The sequence below is a fragment of the Protopterus annectens genome, chromosome 8.part1, assembly GCF_019279795.1.
Source record: "Protopterus annectens isolate FY-2018-M chromosome 8.part1, PAN1.0, whole genome shotgun sequence".
Taxonomy (NCBI): Eukaryota; Metazoa; Chordata; order Ceratodontiformes; family Protopteridae; genus Protopterus; species Protopterus annectens.
Genome location: NC_056742.1, coordinates 313,042,183 through 313,063,392, shown reverse-complemented (window position 1 = coordinate 313,063,392; position 21,210 = coordinate 313,042,183). Strand labels below are relative to the sequence as shown.

Genomic DNA, 21,210 nt, shown 5'->3' with positions numbered 1-21,210 from the left:
TCTCCTGCCGTCAGGCGGGTCTTCGGTCGGCCGAATTCCAAAGTCTAGGTCCGGCGTCGGTTGTAGTCGCTTCTTCCCTGACGTCAGTGCGACAGGGGTATAAAGGAACCAGCCAACGCCATTTTCTTCAGTCTTTCTTGCTGCGCGGTGCCTGAAGCAGAAGCAGTTCACAAGTGCCGGTCGGCCAGCTTGGAACAGTTTGATTAGAGAATTGACTATTTCATGGATGTGCATAATTTTTCGACCACGAGACTTGAGCGGAGATATCATACAAAGACTGATCCTGTTTTCAAAAGCTCAACCACTGCATCCAGGTAGGATGGCCATCAAAGCAATCCAGTGTGTACTGCCTGAAGTACAGCCTTATTTTCCTTATAGAGATATGTTGATGGAAGATTACATTATTTTCAAAGGTCCTAAAGTTGTTGTACCAGCTTCCTTATAACATGAATATAGTCGGATTTTGCATCATGGCCACCCAGGTTCCGAATCTACCCAAAGAAGGGTGAGAGGACTAGTAATTTGGCCTTCTCTAGCGAAATACATTGACAAAATGCTTTCATCTTGTTCAGTATGCAATAGTATTAAACTGCATCTGCAGAAAGAGCCACTTGACCTAAGGCAGGTTCCTGAACTACCTTGGTCAACAGTAACCACTGACATTCGAATGGAACAGTCAGCATTACTTAGTGCTGGTAGACTCTTATTCGAACTGGTTTGAGATTAATTTTTTGCCTAACCTAACGTCCACTTCTGTTATTACCAAGCTGAAACGTCATTTCTCAGTCCATGGTACTCCACATAAGCTTATCTCTGACAATGTTAAACAGTTCCATTCATTTGTTTCAGAAATTTGCAAGAGAATGGACTTATTACATGTTACTAGTAGTCGTGAATACCCACAGTCAAATGGTCTAGTTTAACGTGCAGTACATAGTGCAAAGCAATTACTGGAGAAGTCAGTGTGACAATACAGACGCCTTTTTGAATTTATGCAATCTATGCAACATACCCCGTGACAATATACTTGGCTGACCTGCTCAGAGTTTTATCTAGGCAAACCAGAACAACCTTGCCTGTAATTTCCAGTTTGTTGAGGACTAAAGCTAAAAACAGCAGTCAAAGCCAAACTAATCAGAAAATGTTATTTTCAGAAGTTGTGATAATAAAATGAGGAGATTTCTTCATCCATTGAAAAAAGGAGAGACAGTGAGGATATAAACGGCGAAAGGTTTTGACCAGATTGGTCAAGTTACAGGTTTATGTACCAAGCCAAGATCTTTTTTTGTGGAATCTGAGGGTGTGGATTACAGGAGAAATCGCAGACGTCTTCCTGCATTAGAACCAATGTTGCAGCATTCTTCCTGTGATACAGACTCTAGATTTCAGAGCAATCCAATGTTCCTGTTCCAGAATGTGCCTTAACTTCCATTACTACTACTGATGATGATTCTGATGTTCTTAAGGTTGAACATTCAGCAGAGACCGTCTCAGTTGCTAGACCTAACTCTAAATTATATGTCACACTGTCAATCAATGTAGTCAGTGAAGTACAAATGTCCTTCAAGGATGCATCTGCAGTCCTTACAAATGGGTTGTCTTGTCGTCAGGCAGCCCTTCGGTCGGCCGGATTCCAAAGTCTGGGTCCGGCTTCGGCTGGTGTCGCACTTCACCCGACGTCATTGCGGCAGTTATTCGGGTATAAAGGCATCAGCCGACGCCTTTTCCCCAGTCTTTCTTGCCGCGTGGCGCCCGAAGCAGAAGCTGTTCGCAAGTGCCGGTCGGTCAGATCCAGAGATTACTACTACCGAATACTACTTCGAAGACTTCTATAAAGCTAAGTACCCCGTTGGGGACTCTTTCTTGCCTCAGCCGATGTCAGAGAAAGTTAATAACTGGTTATCTTGTGGGAAACAAATACCTCATAAAGATTTCCACTCCTATTGCATACATTGTTTAGGCCCAGACCACGACGTAGCAGCTTGTCTAGCCTGTGCTTCTTTTAACCGGCGGACGCTTAGACGTCGCTCGGACTTTGCTGAACAGATTTTTGGCTCTGATTTTGCCTACATTATGCCGTCGGATCCTCCGACTACGCAAATAACTAAAAAACGCAAAGAAAAGGACCGACACTCGCGGTCCGCGGTTTTGGCTGAAACCGCGGTTAAGCAATCCACGAGTGGCTCGGTTTCGGCCGAAACCGAGCAAGCGGTTCTTTATTCAGCCGATAACTTGCCTTCTACCGAGGCCTCTTCTATTCTGGTAGAAACTGCTTCTGAAATCCAGCCTTCTGTTGCGATTTCACAGGATTTATCAGACACCATTCCACTAGATATTTCTACTCCTGCACATGGAGCTGCTAGGCCTCCTCCAGCTATGTCTATTAAGGCCTTTGCCAGGGCTAAAGCAGCCAAAACTTCCAAACCTGTGCCTGCCAAGCCCCCCTCTCACAGGCCCAGCACCAGCTCCCATATGCTTTCTTTGGCACAGGATCTCATCACTTTAATCCGTGGATCTCAGCCTCATCCAGACAGGGCCTCTCTCCCTCCTCCAGAAAAGAGGCCTAGAGCAGAGCCCCCTGAGCCAGTAGCCACAGATGATTCTTCTGATTATTCAGAACATTCAGATCCTCCTGAGGCTTCTTAGTCTCCTTACGAAGACTCCGATGCTGAGGAGTCCATCCCTTCAGCCTCTCCTCCTGAGGAATTTTCCTTTGGGGAAACCTTGCATGCTATGACGGAACAATTTCAGTGGCAGGGCCAAGATTTCTCAGACTCAAGAAAAAGGCTTAGGACCTTTCTACACTTACCACAGCATAGGCCTTTAGCTATTCCTCCAGTTCTATCTGTTGTTGATGATGCATTTAATGATGCTTGCACTACTCCTGATACTTTACCTCTGGCTCCTGCTAAACCAGATAGGTACTACAGGGTCCCGGACACTCATCACCACTTATATAAGGCCCCTTTTGCAGATCCAGAGACTATCTCCCAGGGCCCTAAAGCTGTAGCAGCTACTTCTTCTAAAAACCCCCTCCCCTCTGAAAGGGAATCCAGGTCCTTAGAGAGATGGGGTAAAAAAGTTTACACCTCTGCTACTTTGTCAGCTAGAGCTTTGAACTGCCAATTTCATATGATTCAATATCACGAGTTTATGCTTGACCAGTTGACTAAAAAGCTGTCCTCTGAAGAATCTTTAGATAAAAAGTATGTTCAAGAAATGTTACATAACATACAGCAGGTTAGTAACCATTCTTTAAAATGTGGCTATGATGCACTGGAGGCTTCCTTTAGATCAGCCATGACTGGCACAGTTATCAGGAGGCATGCATGGTTGAAAGAACAAGCATTACCAGACCATGTCAAATCTAAGCTTTTGGATGCACCTATGGACAAGGTCAATTTATTTGGTGCCCCGCACAGCAGGTTCTGAAAAAGATGGAAGAGAAAGCAAAATCTGTGCAAACAGTAAAAGATTTCTTACAAGTTCAACCTCCAAGGTTTAGCAGGAATTGGCCCTCCAAGAATTGGTCCTTTCCGGAGTCCTCTAAGGCACAAAGAGGCAGGAATAGGCGCTCTAGAGGCAGAAACCAATCCAGAGGTGCCTACAGGGGTCGCCAGTGGCAGGGTAACAACCAACGAGGCACGGATACAGCCACCACCACTACAACTCCTCAATCACAGTGACTTGGCGGTGGCACCGCCTACCAGGGAACAACTAGAAGCACCCTTAGGCGGAAAGCTAACCTTATTTTCAAGAAACTGGCACTGCATTACAAGAGAAAAATGGATTTTGCAAACTATAGACCAAGGTTACAGGTTCCATTTCCATACTCTACCAGGAAAGAGAGGAATGCCAAACCTGCCACCTACCCAAAGGGCAGAAGCTCTAAAACAAATCTCAATTATTAAGAATAAGAGCTGTGGAAAAGGTACCATCTATGGAGCAAGGGAAGGGATTTTACTCCAGGCTCTTCCTGGTACCAAGAAAAGAAAACAAATGGAGGCCTATTCTAGATCTGTCCGCTTTAAACACATTCCTCATTGTTCCAAAATTCAAAATGCTGACTCTACAGCAGCTTCTTCCCATGCTGGGCAAGGAGTCTTGGCTGGTAACTCTAGATCTCAAGGAGGCATACCTGCACGTCCCCATAAGACCAATTTGCAGAAGATACCTCAGATTTCTTGCAGGATCAGAGCATTATCAATTCTCAGCATTGCCCTTTGGCTTATCTACTGCGCCCAGAGTGTTCACGAAATGCCTGGCATCAGTAATCGCTCATTGCAGACTTCAGGGAATTCAAATCTATCCCTACCTGGACGACTTCCTGATACAAGCGGACAACAAAAACAAATTAACAGAAGACTTACAAAGAGTCATCTACCTGCTACAAGCCCTGGGATACACAGTCAATACAAAAAAGTCAAGGCTGATTCCATCCCAAATAATAACCTTTCTGGGTGCAAAACTGGACACATCAAAACAAATGGCATTTCTAACTGCAGAAAAGAAAGAACAACTTCCTCTCTATTTCTTGGCATTAACAAAGCAGAGCCATCTAACTGCAAGAAAAGTGCTACAAGCTCTAGGCTTCATGGCATCCTGCATAATTCTGGTCCCTCATGCCAGGCTTCATATGAGAAAGCTACAGTGGTACCTAAAGAATTTGTGGTCTCAGCACAAGCACAGCCTGCAAACCAAAATTCCAATGATTCCATGCCTGAAGCAAGAGTTCTTATGGTGGGCTCAGGCCTGTCAATCAAACACAGGACTGCCCTTCAGCAAAAGTCATCCAAGACAAACTATCACGACAGATGCCTCAGACCTCGGTTGGGGGGCACACATGATGGACAAGTGCATTCAAGGCCTATGGACTCAAGACCAACTGCATCTGCACATAAATCTAAAAGAAATGATGGCAGTAAAATTGGCAATCCAGGCATTCAGACCTCTTCTCCACGAAGGCCAGCTGTTGATAAGGACAGACAACACCACAGTTATGTGGTACATCAACAAACAGGGAGGCACACACTCATACTCCCTATGCCGGCTGGCACTAGACCTATGGGATGTGGCTCTGAGTTACAACCTTCAGTTACAGGCAATTTATGTACCAGGGAAGGAAAACATTCTAGCAGACATATTAAGCAGAACTACAACAGATGCCCACGAATGGATGCTGCATCCGGACATCTTCAAAGCCATCACAAGAAAATGGGGATTACCACAAATAGACTTGTTTGCATCCCCATACAATCACCAGTTGAAGAAATTCTGCACAAGGACTTACCACCCACTTGCTTGGAAGGTGGACTCCCTATCCTTCAGTTGGAAAAGCCTGACAGCATACGCATTCCCACCACTTCCTTTGATGCACAAGGTGCTTCTCAAGATCAAAGAGGAATGTCTGAGGATCATTCTGATAGCCCCAGACTGGCCAAGACAACATTGGTACCCACTGCTGAGGAGCATGTCCCGGGAACAAATATGGAAACTACCCCTGATCCCATTACTGCTGACACAGAACAACTACAACATTCTGCATCCAAGCCTAAAAACTCTGCAGCTAACTGCCTGGAACATTACATGACAGAAATTAACCCAAATTTATCCCAAAGGGTTAAGGACATAATCCTGGAGGCTCGTAGACCTTCAGGAAAGAATTATGCAGCAAAATGGAAAAGATATCTCATCTGGAGTGCTGCAAAAGGGCAAGATGTGACACTGGTGAACATAGCCAACATCCTGGAGTACTTGGCTGAGCTCTACCACACAGGCCTGTCCTATTCATCCATCAAGATACATGCATCAGCTATTTCAGCACAATACAGCTTGGATCCTCCTGTCTTCTCGCATCCTGTGTTCAGACAGTTTCTGAGGGGAATTAAAAATGTAAAACCTCCCAGGAAACCTCCATTGCCAGCATGGGACTTGAACTTTGTGCTAGAAAAACTGACTCTACCTCCTTTCGAACCAGCAGCTACAGCAGATTTGCAATACTTATCCTGGAAGACTGCCTTCCTGCTGGCAATAACTTCAGCAAGAAGGGTCTCTGAACTACAAGCATTAATGGCAGTACAACCCTTCCTGATCTTCCATCAAGATAGTGTCCATGAGAACAAATCCTACATTTATGCCTAAGGTGGTATCCAGAGTCTCTTTAAATCAGGCTATCCACCTTCCTACATTCTTCCCCAATCCACAGAACAGGGGGGAAAAGCTCTTACATACCTTGGATGTACACAGGCAATTACACTACTACCTGGACAGGACAAAAAACAATAGAAAAACTGACCAGCTTCTGGTAGCTTATGCAACAGGAAAAGAAGGAAAACCAATTTCTAAACGGACAATCTCCAAATGGTTAGGAAATTGCATTAGACTTTGTTACTCTTACCATGGGAAGAAAACTCCAGAGAACATCAGGCCTCACTCCACAAGGGCCACAGCCACTACCACAGCTTTCTTACGAGGAGTGGCTACCAAGGACATTATAGAGGCTGCTACTTGGACCTCCGTGCATACATTTGCCAAACATTACAACTTACCTCTATACTCTAGATCCCGTGCTGGCTTTGCCACTGCTGTTTTGCAAGGGATCCTGACTACACCATAATCTATTCTCATTTCCTCCTCCCCTAGTTTAGCTATGGTATTCTACCCATTTGTAAGGACTGCAGATGCATCCTTGAAGGACATAGTACAGTTTTGTACCTACCATAAATGTAGATGTCCGAGAGGAATGCATCTGCAGTCAGGATTACCCACCCTCCTTCCCTCTGAGGTACTCCTAGGGTACTTACCAATCTTCAGCTAGCTTGGGGGGGATCTATTATGGTGTATTTGTTTGTATATATGTGCATACATGTTTATTTTGTGTGTTTGCTCTCTACTATTTGGAAACTTTGGCATTTATCCAAATTTAGCCTACCAAGAGGGCACCTGGCATCTGGGGCAAGAAACACTGAGGAAAATGGCGTCGGCTGATGCCTTTATACCCGAATAACTGCCGCAATGACGTCGGGTGAAGTGCGACACCAGCCGAAGCCGGACCCAGACTTTGGAATCCGGCCGACCGAAAGGCTGCCTGACGACAGGACAACCCATTTGTAAGGACTGCAGATGCATTCCTCTCGGACATCTACATTTATGGTAGGTACAAAACTGTACTTTCCTTCCTCAGGAGGAGGATGTAGAATGTGTGTGTTGTACTTTTTAAGAAGCATTTCCAAGGATAGCATGTGCATGTAAATAGCAAGCGCATTTTGAGAGTGCAGCCAGCGAGTGAACATGTATGAGCGAGTCGGTCTGTTTATTAGTTTATCTAAGTTAGTTGTCTTGTTCTTGTGTTTGTACATAAAGCTACTTGAACAGAACCAGCAAATGTCCGTGTGTTACATCCTGACTGGGCGAACAACACTCTACCTAGTTTGTTTAATAAGCTATGGTAAACTACCCATATGGGTTAGGCTACTGCAGCTGTGATGTACAAGTTGAAGTGGTATAAATAAACTTATCGTAACAGATGTTCTAATGGACCACTGTCATAGTAGTCTCCCTCTTTGACCTTTTACTTTGCATGTTCTATTTTTGTGTTGCCAGGGTGTGTTTTCACCCTTTTGTACACAGTTTACTGTTGGGTTTGTTTCCTAGCATTGTTCTTTCAAGGCTGCTGCCTCCCTTCTAAGCAGAAAAAAAAAAATGCTTTGAGGCTTGTTGACTTTCATCATTCCTGATATGGTGCTCCTCTCAAGCTCCTGACAGTTGGAGAGCGTGGAAGGCACTCTTCTACTTTGTAAAGCTGTCTGATCTTGGGGAGTAGGATGCATATAGTTTAAGCTACTGCAACAGTGATCTGTTAAAACTTTTACTGTTATGTCAAGTTTACATATCCAAATGCACCATTATATTGTGCCCACTCAGGTGGACCTCATGACTCGGATGGAGGCAAACTTGGTACATATTGAGTAAAATAAAAATAAAAGCACCCATGTTGCACACTAGAAACTATACACAATGACTTTATTACAAAAATAAGAAGAGAGGTGAGCGCTTTCACAACTTAACGTTGCTTCATCAGACAATGTTAATACAGGTAATACCTGATTAAATACTTAGGCAATTAGTATGACATCAAAGCCTTAAAGCAGTATCATCCAATAAATACTAATAAAAGGCAATACCTCAACTAAATACGTGACTGAGGCCGTCCTTAAAAACACTCTCCAACTCTTTTTCACGTACATAGACCATGTACACATTATTTACATCTATTATAAAAGACATGAATTTAAAATATACACACAAGTGTATATATAAAAAATACATACACACCTAAATATATGTGTATATATATCTATATACATACACAACACACACGTACATGCATACATATATAAAATGATTACACATAAACTATAATAAAACAATAAAACTATATGCATTATTAATGTTTAAGATGCCTTGCCTTAAGGCAAGGAACTAATGAGGTGCAACCATTTAAACCAGGGTATCTATCTGCATTTAACTTAATAATCCATCTTTGTTCTAATTCTTCAGTATAATTTTCTATATCTCCTCCCCTATTTGTCCTATGTATTTGTTGTAAAATTAAAAATTTAAAGGAATGAGTACAATCTGTGTTTAGAACATGGTTAGCTAAAGCATTTGACTGCTTCTGATTCCGTATGTCCGTTATGTGCTCTAATATTCTATCTTTAAAAATCCTATTCGTCTTCCCTATATAGTAGGCATGACATACTTGGCAGAAGCAAAAATAAATAACATCAGCACTCTTACAGTCATAATAATTATTCGTGTACAATTTAAACTGTCTAGTAGGGTGGTTATATTTATTCTTAGTATAAATGTATTGACAAGCTGTACAATTCCTGCAAGGAAAAGTACCTTGTCTACTAGAAAAATGAATTCTTGGGGTCTGGTGTTCTTTATTACAAAGATGTTTCAGTGATGCATTGTTTTTAAAACTAAAATTTGGAGTAACACCAATGGTAGAAACAAGACCTGGTATTTCTTGTAATAAATGCCAATTTTTCTTTATAATGTCTGTATATTTGTTTATATCACTTGCAAATCGGAAGACTATCCTAAACTTATTCCTGTCGGTGTCTATTTCATCAAAAGTTCTCATATCAATATCATAAGGACTCCTATAGGGTTTACACCTCGTTGACCTAAGTTACCATGCATCTGATATCACATTAGTAATTTCCAAACTGGAATAATCTCTTGTCAAACATTCTGTTTAATTTATCTAAAGCAACTACAGCATCTTCATCACTGTTGTGCAAGCGTAGAGTTCTATATACCTGTCCTTTAAGGATGTTCCTAGGTATGTGTCTAGGATGCATACTTGATTTGTGGAGACAAGCATTAGTTCTTGTGGGTTTATAGTAGATATTTGTCTTTAGCTTCTTTAAGTCAGTTTTAGAAACACTAACGTCCCAAAAAATCATTGCATGTATCAGAGAAATTAAAAGTAAATTTCAAGAAATCTGTGGTACTATGCAGATAATCAATAAAGCTGCTAATTTTTAGGCCATGCCCTTTACCCAAGACAAAAACATCATCCACAAATCGTACATACCAAAGAATGTGATCATAGAAAGGGTTCAAAGTAGACAAAATATATTCTTCCCAACATACCAAAGATAGGTTGGCGTAGCTGTTTGCACACGAAGTGCCCATAGTGTGTAACTTGGGTGCTTTTATTTTTATTTTACTGCATTATTTACTTGGGCACCTGAGTATACCTGAAGCCGTTTTAGACTTTCAATTGGTACATATTGAGCTCCTGACCTACAGTATGGTAGACTGTAAAGTTTAACCTTGTTACTGTTTTGGATACCTTTTGCAGGAAGATATGTAAACAGTAATGAGAAGATATGTAAACAGTAATGAGGGAGGCCAGGAAACCATACCTGTCAGAACAGTAAAGATATTTTTCTTATGGTGCTAAAGGAAATGTGTAATAACTACTGAAACAAGGATACCAGTAGTCCTGCAATACTGAACAGATTTTTTTATGCATGTTTAGCCTGTAAATCAGGAATGGTCTACCTGTCTACAACAGTGTTTACCTTTGGACTTGCCACTCATTTCCAAGGGAGCAGTAGACACTTCCCCAGAGGAGGTCTTGTATCTTGGCCCTCTGAACAGGTCAGTTCTGCCCAGTGATCCGAATTTTAATTTTCGAGACTGACACTACCATCCTTTTGAACCAGCTAGATCAGCCCTTGTTTAACAGGCACTCTTGTAAGGAACCCTTTCTGGCCTTTTACATAAGGTTACCTTGTGCATCAACTCCCCTTTCATTCTAAAAGTTGACAGAGGTTGTACTAAAGTAGTCCTTTTAACTCCTGCTACCCCTCCAAGAAAAGTTAAGATTTCATTCCACCAGGGTCAGAGCGACCACAGTAACCTCCTAAAAAGGAATGCTGATAAAAGGTATCTAGAAAGTTATTTAGTCGTTTGTCCACATCTTTTCCAAGCTAAGTCAGGTTTCTCTGCCGTAACCTGAATATATATATATATATATATATATATATATATATATATATATATATAAAATATTTACTACTGCTGTTAATATCTGTTGGAATTGTAACATACTACCATGTTTGTATGCTTCATACTGCTTTTAAATAGATAAGAAGTTTTTCTGAAGTCCTGTGTTGCGATTAGAATACTAGGGTCTGTCTTGTGCACTTAGAGCTACAGTTTAATAGTGCCTGTTTATCTGGTTAATTTTAAAGTTCTGTCAGGAAAATTTCTTTTTCACATTTTTCTTTATTTAAATGGTTTAGTAACTAGTTAACACTGCTGTAACAGTTATTGTTAAATAGGGATCTTATTGTAAATTACTTTCATTTGCCTTTTCTGTGGAGATATATTTTTCATTTCTGAAAAGGGACTCTTAAGTAAATGCTTATTTATACTAATTTAAATTTAAGGGCATAGGTTTGATTTTTTTGCACTATTTGGACAGGTGAATTTTACTTGGTAGTGTGACTGCTTGCTACTATTTAGTACACTGTCCAGGCTGTAGAACAGGGCCTGGCACATTTTAAACTGTTTCTGCTATATTGTATGCTGTATGGTTGTATTTCCTGTGTTGGGAACATAGTTTGCATTTTCTGTTCTTGCTGCCCTTAGCTCTTAATAGTGTCAGTATATTATTCTGGCTGGTGTTTTTACCCCTGCTTTTATTGAGCTTCTTTTAAGGCTGTCCTTCCATCAAATACAGTTGCACCTAGAAAGAAAAAAAAACTCCACAAAAGTGTTCTTCAGCCTACAGTGTGAATCTGTTATTTCCTTAAGCAGGCCTTCCGACCACTTAATTTTTTCCACATTACCCTGTGGTGTGAGCATGCAGTCTGTAGAGTATGGGGGTCAGACACACCCTCCAGGGCTGTTCCAGTATCTGGTTTAGAAGAACCAAACTCTTCAGGTGCTGGTGAGGTCTGGAGTAAGAGACTCTTAAATGTAATACTGTGTCCCCAGTTATTTTGCCCACAAGTGTAGTTCGCAGTGAAAAGAAACAAACTTAAGCAGGCTGCAGACAGGTTATTACCCTGTGTAAGGCTGTTGAGGTTTCCTTAGCTAATCTGTGTGTGCACTTCTATACAGAGTGAATATGGGGCTACTTTAAGAGGTCAGTCTATGGCTGCAGATTTTGATGGAGAGTATAGCAGACAATATGAACACAGAGTTGTCCAGTCTGATTCTTTGGAATATGAAGAAGTTTTTTGGGAGAGAAGGATTTTGAGGATGAGATTCCAAATGTTTTATCTGTTCGTCCTCTGGTCACCTGCCCTAGCAGATGTCTATAAAAGGCGATGTGAGGAAATACAAGGTGTGCTCCAGTATTGCTTCTCTTTTTGCTCCTTTGTCAGGTGACCCAGTTGCAGTTTCTCCAGCACCCAACTCTAAAAGGAGGTCCTTCGCATCTTCTAACCCTACACCACAAGGGTAAAAGTGTCAAGGTGTTAGACTGTTGGGGGGGTATTGTCTCAGTCTAGTAATTTAGTTCTTTGAATCCTAAATTACCTAGGCTTTATGTGGAGGTTTATTTTGCAATGTGCTTACAATTTAGGTGATTTTGCATCTTTGACTGTGAAACAAAGTGTTATGTGAATGAGATAGTTTGTAATGTGACTCTGGTTTTGAAACATGCATTGAAAAGTGTCTTGGTGTGGACAAAATTTCTAGAAATACAGCCATTTCTGCTGTATTGAGAGGGTATGTTTGGTTACATAACCAGAATTTTTCTGAGAATTTAAAGATTCTGAGTGCTCCTTTAAGCTCTGAATTGTTTGGTCCTGCTGCTGCTTAGATTCTCAAATAATGGGGTGATAGAGATCAATTGACTGGAGTATATATAATTAGTCATATTCAGATTCTCCCCTTAACAAGGTGTCCAGCTTCAGAGGACAGAACAAAAGTCCCCAATCTAACATCATGGTGGCAAGAGGATAATGTTTCCAAAGTAAATAGAAAGGGGTTCATTTCTCTAAAAGGATCAGTGTTCTGTTAGAGAATGACTAAGCTGAGAATTGGACATCCCATACTTTCATCCTGTCCCTTCCCTCCTTTCTGTTCTCCCAGGCTTTGTCAGCCCAGCAGCCTGGCCACAATAGTCTTAAGTGCTGAGAAAAATTGGATGAATACTTTTGGCAGTGGACAGAAAATACTCCTCTCTCCAGGAGAAATACCCCAGCACCTGCCAGCCCAAATACATCTGTTCTTTCCGGTACGCCTTCACATACTGCAAGCAGGGGGGGAACCAGTTCCTGTACCACAAAAAGGGACATTATTTTACTCCAGAATCATTTTGGTACCCAAAATGGAGCTGTCATGGAGGTCAGTGTTAGATTTGTCCTACCCAAGTACCTTTCTTAAAGTACCCAAATTCAACATGCTCACCCTGTAAGACTGTCCTACTCCTTCCAGACCACTGCTTCATGGTGACTTCAGGTCTGAAAGATGCTTTTCATTGCATTCCAATTGCTCCCAACTTCAGGAAATGTCTGAGATTCACTGTGTCTGGCTCGTATTATCAGCTTTCTGCATTACCCTTTGGGCTATCTGTTGTATCTTGAGTATTCATGAAGTGCCTTGCTCCAGAGGCTGTTTACTGCAGAAACCAGGGCAGCCACATTTTACTTTTTAGAAAACTTGCTGTTTTGTGCAGTCTGTTTCCAGGTGTTTAGAATAATTAGACTAGATCTAGACCATTGTAGGTCACCTCGGCTTAAACTTGAACCTACAAAAGTCCTGTCTTATACCCTCTCAATGGATTGCCTTCTTGGACTAAAGGATAGACGTGGAAAAAAATCCTTTGTACCAGAAGACTAATCCTAACTTTTCAGAATGTTTTCAAGGATGTCCCTCTTAAAGAAACTGTATCCACAAGGCAGATGTTCTTCATCTCACATTGCTGCAGTCCTAACACTTGGGTAGTCCGCTGTCCCAGTCGGCCCGAATACCAAAGTATAAGGCTGACGTCGGTCAAGGCGCATTTGTCTGACATCAGGACGTCAGGGTACAAATGCGCATGACCGACGTCATATCCTCAGTCTTTTTTGCCGCATGGTCCGATGCAGAAGCAGTATTGCGAGTGCAGGTTGGCGTTCTGAAATTTTCTGAAATCGGAGTTTCAGACCGAATCAAAGTTGGCTAAGTACCCGTTGGGAATATTTTGTTTTTCTTGCCTCAGTATTTAACCGGATGTCAGAAAAAGTGAATAACTGTATTTCTTGTGAAACAGATACCTCATAGAGATTACCATACATTGTGTATACCTTGCTTAGGGCCTGAGCACGGCGTTGTTGGCTGTCGCTCTTGTGCTAGATTTAACAAGCACTATTAAGAGAAGATTAGATTGTGCCAGGTTAGTTTTGGGAAGCGTAATTACAACATGCCGTCGGATGCTCCGGCGCCGCTTCGTCTAAAAGCGCAAAGACAAAGCAGCGAAGCCTAGGGTAGAAGAACCGTCTGTCCCGGACGTCGGTTCTTTAGAGGCTCGGTGGAGCCTGTGGTTCTACCAGAAGTTCCTTTGGATTCTCAGGGAGAGACTTTACTGTTACAAGATGTGTCCTCTCAGGAGGTAGGCCAGGCTGAAGGGGCTTCTCAGGTAGCTGTTCTCCCTCCCTTCCTAAGGTGGTTAGGCCCTCCCTTCTGTTTCCAAGGCTCCTTCTAGAGGCGGCCAGGGTTAACTTCAGTGGGGTCTCTCCTAGTTCTTCAGGGTCTCTGCCTAAGAAACATATGCTTAAAATGGCAGAAGATTTGATTACTATGATTAGAGGTTCTTTACCCCCTGATAAGAGGCCTAGGGTGGAACCTGAGCTTGAGAGTTTTGAGCAGTGTTCGGAGGCTTCTGAGTCTTGGCTGAAGACTTGCAGGAGTATCCTCCTTATTCTGATTCTGATGTGGATGACTCTACACCTTGCTTCTCCTCCTGAGGATTTTTCTTTTCAGAGACTCTTCATTCCATGAGGAGCATTTTAAATGGGAAGGTCAAGATTTCTCTGATTCTAGGAAAAGGCTTAGGGAATTTTGTTTCTACCCCAGCATAGGCCTTTAGCTATACCTCCTGTTCTGGATGTGGTAGAGGATGTTTTTGCAGAGGCTTCCTGAACCCTGATTCTTTGCCTCCTGCCCCAGTTAAACCGGACAGGTATTATAGAGTGCCTGAAGCTCATAAGTATCTTTTAAGAGTCCTAGGGCAGACCCAGAAACTGTTTCTCAGGGCCCTAAAGGGGTTAAGGCTTCTGTTGTTAAAAATCCTGTTCCTTCTGATAGAGGCAAGGGCTTTGGATAGATGGGGAAAAAGTGTATACTTCTTCCACTTTAGCCATGAGGGCTTTGAATTGCCAGTTTCACATGTTGAAATACCAAAATTATCTCCTTTCACAATTGAAGTCTAAGGTAGATGCTCTGGCGGAAGGTATTGAGTGTAAAGAGTTGCAGGATTTGGTTCATGTTTCTGAACAGGTGGGTAAGCATTCCTTGCAATGTGGTTTTGATGCTGTACAGGCCTCTTCGAGGGTGGCAGCCACTGGTTCTGTTCTTCGCAGGCACACCTGGCTGAGGGATCAGAATTTAGCTGAACATGTAAAGACAAGGATTTTAGATGCTCCTTTACAGTCTGATGTGTTTGGTGCGCCTGTGGAAACAGTTTTAAAGAAAATGGAGGACAAGGCTAAGTCTATGCAGACTGTTAAAGATTTTTTGCAGGTTCAGCCTCCAAAGTTTAGTAGAAATTGGCCTACTAAGGGGTGGACTTATCCTTCTTATGATTCTCAGTCTAGGGGTAGATCTAGACATGGTAGGGGCAGAGCTCAAGGTTCTTTTAGGCCTAGAACAGGCAGTTCGCCTGCCCAGTCTTCTGGTGAGGGCAGGGGTCAGTCCTTTCGTAAGCAGACCCAATGACTTGCCTTTTCAACTGCCAGAGCCTTCTCGTCTGGCAGCACCTTTGGGAGGAAGGCTGGCACTTTTCAAAGAAAATTGGAGTGTTATTACCCAAGACAGATGGGTATTGGATATCGATTCACGGTTACAGGTTTTATTTCCATACCTTGCCTCCATTCAAAGGCATGCCAGACATTCCTCCTATACAAAGAAAAGAGGCTCACAAGCAAATTTCTCTGTTGCTCCAGATAGGGGCCATTCAGCCAGTTCCTGTGCCAGAAAGGGGCCTAGGATTTTATTCTCGCCTGTTCCTAGTACCAAAAAAGGGAACACGTGGAGACCAATTTTGGATTTGTCTATCCTCAACACTTATTTGGACATTCCCAAGTTCAAAATGTTGACGTTACAACAGCTTTTACCTCTGCTGGGCAAAGATCACTGGATGGTAACTTTAGATCTCAAGGAGGCTTACCTTCATGTCCCTATCAGACTCAGTTGCAGGAAGTATCTGCGTTTCCGAGCTGGAAATTCACATTATCAGTTCTCTGCATTGCCCTTTGGCTTATCTACTGCGCAGAGTATTCATAAAAGTTCTGGCTCCAGTTGTAGCTTTTTTCAGGCTAAAAGGAATACAAATCTATCCTTACTTGGACGACTGTCTAATTCTGGCTCAAGAAAAGGACGAGCTTCTTCAGCATCTGGAATATGTGATAGCAGTGCTAAGATGCCTGGGGTATTCTGTGAACGAAATAAAGTCCAGTCTAGTACCCTCTCAAGACATGTGCTTTCTGGGTGTGAGACTGAATACAGCAGCCCAGATGGCCTTTTTAACCCCGGACAAACAAGAGTCTATCCCTTTACTTCCATCAACTATCTCATCAGTCCGTGCTGACTGCAAGGACAGTCCTTCAAGCATTAGGGTTCATGGCATCTTGTATTCTGGTGCTTCCCAATGCCAAACTGCATATGAGGAAGCTGCAATGGTATCTAAAAAATGTATGGACACAGCACTGCCAGGATTTGGACACTGTCATTCCAATAATACCTTGCATTCAAAAGGAATTTTGTGGTGGGCTCAGGAATGTCACCTAAACAAGGGACTCTCTGTGACCCGGCCAGAGGCGAGTCAGATTCTAACGACAGATGCCTCAGACATAGCTTGGGGAGCTCATCTGAATGGAAAGTGGATACAAGACAAGTGGCCTGCCAGACTACAGCATCTACATATCAACATGAAGGAGATGTTAGCAGTCCAGTTTGCATTAATGGCTTTCAAGGAGTTACTTCTTCCAGGGCAGGTGTTGATTCTAACAGACAACACTACTGTCATGTGGTACATCAACAAGCAAGGGGGAACACATTCTTATCCTCTATGCAGGCAATGATTTTGTGGGAGACTGCGCTCAGCTTGCAGCTAAATCTACAGGCAAGGTTTCTGCCAGGAGCACAGAACTCCTTAGCAGATGTGTTAAGCAGGCAAATCATGGATCCCCACGAGTGGAAACTGGATCTTCATGTATTTCGACAATTGACAGTGTCCTGGGGAACTCCAGACATAGATCTGTTCGCTTCTCCACTAAACCACCAGCTGCCAAAGTTTTGCACGAAAAGGTTTCATCACACAGCTTGGAAAGTGGATGCTCTTTTGTTCAGTTGGGAAAATCTTCATGTGTATGCCTTTCCACCTCTGCCTCTCCTCCCAAAGGTACTCCTAAAGGTCAGACAAGACAAGCCAAGGATGATTTTGATAGCTCCAGATTGGCCTCGGCAACACTGGTACCCATTACTGAGGAATCTGGTAAGGAAGCCTCCATGGCCTTTACCTTTAATTCCACACCTTTTGTCTCAGAGGGACGGTCATCTCCTCAATGTCAAGCTTCACTCTCTTCATCTAACAGCCTGGCATATTCTGTTTTGAACCACAGCAGGTCTCAACTTCCTCAACAAGTTTTGAATGTGATTATGGAAGCCAGAAGGCCTAGTACACGTAAAGTGTATGCAGAAAAATGGAAAAGATTTTTATTTTGGAGTGCAGCAAAGGATTTGGATGTTTCTGAGCCTAATTTGAGTGTGGCTCTTCAATATCTTACTGAGTTATTGGACAAAGGTTTGTCTTTCTCTTCCATTAAGATTCATGCTGCAGCAATTTCAGCTCACTATGATTGTGACCCACCATTGTTTTCTCATCCTTTGTTCAAGCAATTTCTTAGAGGGGCAAAGAATATAAGACCCCCACGTAGAGCTCCTACTCCTGCTTGGGACCTCAATTTTGTGTTGGAGAAACTTACTCTACAACCTTTTGAGCCTGCGGCTACTGCTGAATTGAAATACTTGTCATGGAAGACTGCTTTTTTGTTGGCCATTACTTCTGCAAGAAGGGTTTCTGAATTGCAGGCCCTTATGGCGGTTGAGCCTTTTTTGATTTTTCATAAGGATAGGGTATCATTACGTACTAATCCTTCATTTATGCCTAAGGTGGTTTCTAGTGTGGCTTTAAACCAAACTATTCATTTGCCTACTTTTTATGCAAATCCCCAAAATAAGGGGGAAAAGATTTTGCACACTTTAGATGTACACAGGCAGTTGCGTTATTTAAGCAGGACTAAGGATTTTAGGCAGTCTCAGCAGTTGTTTGTTTCTTTTGCTTTGAGTTCCCAGGGCAAGCCTGTGTCAAAACAAACTATATCTAAGTGGATTGGGTTTTGCATTGCATTCTGTTATTCCCATCATGGCAAGGAGATTCCAGCTGGGATTAGGCCTCATTCCACGAGGGCTACTGCCACTTCAACAGCATTTCTAAGGGGGGTGGCAACTAAGGATATTTTGGAGGCAGCTACTTGGAGTTCAGTGCATACTTTCTCCAAGCATTACCACCTTCCTCTCTATTCTAAATCCAGGGCTGGTTTTGCCACTGCTGTGTTGCAGGGCATTTTGGCAGCTCCTGCTTCATTATAGTTTAGCCATCCTCCCTTACCTCTGCTTTGGGATTCTACCCAAGTGTTAGGACTGCAGCAATGTGAGATGAAGAACATAGTACAGTTTTGTACCTACCATAAATGTAGATGTTCGAAGATCCACATTGCTGCAGTCAATACCCCTCCTTCCCTCTGTGTTTAGGGGTGGTTGTGTGGGTGGGGTTCTATTTTGTAAATTTGTATATATTGTACACATATTAGGTACAGGAGTGTTTGGTGTTTTTTGGTTTTGGCCTTATCTTTTTAGGGTCTTCTGACATCTGGGGCAAGAAAAGACTGAGGATATGACGTCGGTTATGCGCATTTGTACCCTGACGTCCTGATGTCAGACAAATGCGCCTTGACCGACGTCAGCCTTATACTTTGGTATTCGGGCCGACTGGGACAGCGGACTACCCAAGTGTTAGGACTGCAGCAATGTGGATCTTCGAACATCTACATTTATGGTAGGTACAAAACTGTACTTTTCTCAAAATTGTAGGCCTCAATGATCCTTGTGATACAACTGGCCAGATTACATATGAGATTCAATGGCACTTAAAAAAAAAAAAAAAAAAAAAAAAAAAAAAAAAAAAAATTGGTTCCAGCACTTGCATCCCTTTAGAGTTCCAGGTACCAATTTTAGAAATTGTGAAGCGAGAGTGGGGGAGGGATCAAATGACTCAGTCCAGGCCTTCTTCTAGATCCTAGTTCAGCCAGTCCAGAAGGATTCATAAGATTTTGCATATAGAGCAGTCACTGTAGAGTTGGAATACAAGGCAAATGGGGATGCTTAGGGCACTGCAAAACATGTAAATGTCAAAGAAATGTTGGTAGTCATTCAGGCCTTAAAAGTTTTTCACCACTTAGGGTCTACTAGTCAGAATTTAGTGGTCACAGACCACAGCACAGTTGTGACATCTGAGCAAGCAAGAAGATACAAGGTTATACCCTCTTTGTCAATTGGCATGACAAACTGAGAGCTAGCCTTACAAAAGTCCCTGATGCTTCAGGCCTCAGGCAGTTCTGCCAGTGCAAAACATAGTGGTAGAAGGCTAAGGAGATCCTGGAAAAGACCCTCAGAATTGAAACCTGTGGATAGAGGTCATCCAGATTTGGCCCAGGTATGGAGAACATCTCAAATAGATCTGTTTGCCTCCTTTCAAAACTGTTTGGAAAAAATTTGTTCAAGACATCCTTACAGCAACACTTGAAGGGCACACACATTCTCATTACCTTGGATGGGAATGTTTCTTTATGCATTTCCACCTTTTCTACTGACACCCATGGTGCTTCTGAAGATTCAGAAAGAATTACCTGAGAATTGTGGTGACTCCCTTTTGGCCCCAGCAAAGTTGGTCTCCCTTTTAATGAAATTGGTTAAGGGCAATTACCACAAGCTCCCTCACACTCTGGATCTGTTTACATAGTGCCAGGGTTGACTGGTGCACCCCAACTTAAAGCAATTGAAACTGACAGTCTGGATTATTCCGTTTTGATAACTTTAAGGCACATGTTCCATGAGGATATGCGGCAGGTACTGAAGGCAAAAAACCTGCAACTAGAAAGTCTTAGGTTTACAAAGTGGAGAAGTTTATTTTTTATTTACTTATTTTTTAAGGTGGTGCCTAACCAATAACCTAAGAGAAACGGGTATGTTGTCTTAAAATTTGGTTTTGAAATATTTGTGTGAGCTACTCCACAATGTATTGTCTTAACATCTATCAAGGTACATCTTGCGGACCTCTGCCCACGCATCCCCTCTTTTGAGACTTTTGTGTGATCAAACAGTTTATTAAAGGAGTGTTGCACCCGAGTACTCCTCGAAATGAAATCCCTAGTCCTTGGAATCTTAACTTTGTTCTTGAAAAATTGATTTGATCTCCTTTTGAGCCTGCTTTTTAGTTGGTTTTAAATTTCGTCACTTGGAAAATTGATTTGCTTATTGCTCTAACATCTTCAAATGAGTCTCTGAGCTGGCAGCTTTCATGGTGAGCCAATCTTTTTTTCCACAACTACAGAGTTTTATGCATCAGTCCTCATCTAATGCCAAAAGTTGTGTGAAATTACCTTGAATCAAGCTGTAAATCTCCCAATTTTCTTTCCAGAACTTAAAAACATGAAAGAGAAGATTCTGTATGCCTTGGATGTACAGAGGCAGCTTGGGCGCTACCTTGGCAGAACTAAGCCCTTGAGGAAAGCTAAACAGCTGTTTATTTCCTATTCTGGTGCTAAGAAGGATGTTCATCGTGCATACAGCTGCAGTCATAACAGATGGGTTATCCTGCCGTCAGGCAGGTCCTCGGTCAGCCGAATTCCAAAGTCTAGGTCCGGCGTCGGTTGTCGTCGCTTCCTCCCTGACGTCAGTGTGGCAGGGGTATAAAAGAACCAGCAGACGCCATCTTCAGTCTTTCTTGCCGCGCGGTGCCCGAAGCAGAAGCAGTTCGCAAGTGCCGGTTGGCCAGCTCCTGAGATTTACGAAAATATTTCAGCCGAAGTCTTCTTGAAAGCTAAGTACCCCGTTGGGGGAACTTTACTTGCCTCAGACCAATGTCAGGCAAAGTTAATAATTACATTTCATGTGGGAAGCAAATACCGCATAAGGATTTCCATTCTTTCTGTATTCCTTGCTTAGGCCCAGACCACGACGTCTCGGCCTGCCATTTTTGTGCTAGATTCAACAAACGCACTATTAAGCATCGGCCGGAGTTCACCCAACACTATTTTGGTAAAAAATTTAATTACATTATGTCGTCGGATACTCCGACTCCAGTTTTGAGTAAGACGCAAAGATAAGGACCGACATACGAGGTCCGACCAGCAA

At 42.5% G+C, this 21,210-nt stretch overlaps 1 protein-coding gene across 1 annotated transcript in view; it reads left to right on the top strand.

The window, feature by feature from the left end:
- The window catches only part of GLG1 (golgi glycoprotein 1), a 3,171,999-nt gene that overhangs the window by 651,726 nt on the left and 2,499,063 nt on the right, over positions 1 to 21,210 (top strand). The window lies entirely within an intron of this gene.